Source organism: Macrotis lagotis, chromosome 6 (assembly GCF_037893015.1).
Source record: "Macrotis lagotis isolate mMagLag1 chromosome 6, bilby.v1.9.chrom.fasta, whole genome shotgun sequence".
In the NCBI taxonomy this organism is placed as follows: Eukaryota; Metazoa; Chordata; class Mammalia; order Peramelemorphia; family Peramelidae; genus Macrotis; species Macrotis lagotis.
Window position 1 is genome coordinate 57,060,056 of NC_133663.1, and position 2,605 is coordinate 57,062,660.

Sequence of the window (2,605 nt, forward strand, 5' to 3'; positions counted from 1 at the left end):
CCTGACAACCCTTCTAGCTACCTACTATCAGTGGCTTCATTATCTAACTAAGGAAGAAAGACACAATAAGCAGAGACAGAAAGAAACTAAAAATGCTTGATAGGCACCATCCAGGCTCAGCAAAAATCTTACAGTGAGAGCCTGGCTAGTCGGATATTATTTCTCTATATGATCATCTAATTATGTACTAGAAAGAACGTTGGGAAAATGCCTCCTTTCATAATAAGCATTAAACTGCTGGTGTCATCTCTGTTAGATTAAGAACCTCACATATGCCAATCAGTAAACTATAGAGACAAAAATGAAACAGCTCCAGCCATCAAGCAGCTTATATTCTATTAGAACTGGTAGTAAATGTATATATATATATATATATGTAAATATACATGTATATATATTTATATATTCATGTGCATATATATCACATATATCAAGCAAAGGTCAATCAATAACCATTTAATGAACATCTACTATGTGTCTAGGGATATAGAAATGAAACAACCCCTACCCTCAGGAAGCTTATAGTTTATTAAGGGTGGTTATAATTGCATACATATCACAAATGTGATATTAATATACATAATACACATTTTGTATCTCTATCATGACAAAGTCATTCTTCGAATGTTTAATTAGTACCTACTTTGTTCAGATACTGCTCAATGCTGGAAATAACTTCAGGAGATGATTATCTCTTCAAAGTTTCCACTAACTTTGATAGTCTACCTTCCCAGTGAAGAGGGAAACCTTTTTTTCCTGCCAAGAGTCTTTTGGATATTTATAACAACATTTGACTGCTGTATCTGAACAAACATTTACTTAATTAACCTCCTAGATTTAATGAATTTCAAGTCCAATATTTAGTTGCTATGGTAATGCCAGACCACCAATCTTATACTTCTCAGAGGTAAGATGTTCCCTGTTCCTATTCTAAAGGTCTTACTCGCTACATTTTTTCTATTATTCTCTAACTAGTTAAATGTTTTAAGGATATAACCTCATGTATCAGAACTCTGCTTGAGCAATCCTAGAGAGGAGGAATTCTTAGCCTAGAATCAATAGATAAGAGTTCAGGGATAAAAGGTGAACTTAGAGAGGAAAACCTGGCTGATATTCTGCATTTTCTTAGAGTATTTAAAAACATTCTGAGAAAGGATCCATAGATTTGATAAAATGGCCAGTGACCAAAATAAAAAGATAGAACTCCCTGCTCCTGAGACCCATTCTCCAAATTTTTTTTTATCATAAATCACTCTCAGAAATAAGGATGTGTGTGTATATATATATATATATATATATATATATATATATATATATATACATATATATATATGTGTGTGTGTGTGTGTGTGTGTGAATCATATACATATACATATACATTATGCTAATTATTATTTACATTATAAAATTTGAACAAAATAAAAATTTTAAAAGGATGAGATAAAGATGAAACTATTTTCTATTATATATATATATATATTATATATATATAATATATAATAATAATAGGGAGCTACTGGAATGTATTAAATGCTGGAGTGATGTTATTAGACCTATGATTTAGGAAGATAATTTGGAGAGTTATGTGGAAGATGGATTGGAAATACTTAAGGCAAGATCAAATAGTCAGCTATTGCAGTAATTCATCTAAGAAGTGATGGGAGAGTTCAGTTAGGTGATACAGTGGATAAAGCACCTTCCCTATCAGTCAGGAGGACCTGAGTTCTAATGTAACCTTAGACACTTAAAATTACCTAGCTGTTTGACTTTGGGCAAATCACCCAACCCCATTGCCTTGCAAAATCAAAAGCAAAAGCAAGATGTGATAGGAGATTGAATTAGAGGTAGTGGTAGTGTGAAATGAGATGGAAAAGGAGTGTGGGAGGAAACCCTATCAGACTTAATGATGCTAGATGTGCAGGATGATCAAGAGAAAGCAGTTGAAGGTCACACTGAGATTATGAAAACCCAGACTATTTGATAACAATAGTGAAGTATGGAAGAGGCTCTGAATTTATTGGGAAAGGCCGTGTGAGACTATCTGTCACTCAAATAATAATTTATCCTATATGACTCATTCTGTTCCACCTAATATGACAAGAATAGAGATAGGAGTCTTACCCGTCTCAGTATTAGAGCTCAGAGCTTTTATTCAGGGATATTGTCCACAGCCAGTAGCAGATCTGGCAATTTGGCAGGAGATGATGTAGGACAAATTTTCCCCAAAATAGTTAATATAGATAATGATTATAATTAATGATTTGGGACAGCTCAGTGGTTCAGTAGAGTGCCAGATTCATCTTCCTGAATTCATATCTAGCCTCAGACATTTATTAGCTTTATGATCTTAGACAAATTATTTAACCTTGCTTGCCTCAGTTTCCTTATGTGTAAAATGAGGTGGAGAAGGAAATGGGAAACCAGGAAAATCCCAAATGACATCATGAAGGGTTGGATATGACAGAAATGACTGAATATGCATGCATGAAAATACAGATTATTTTCACTACCCTGAAAAATCAAGATGAGAGTCAGAAAAGGACAAGTTATTAGTTTATATAGCAGAGAGGTAGGGAAAAGAGTGCTGTTGTAGAGATATAAGGTT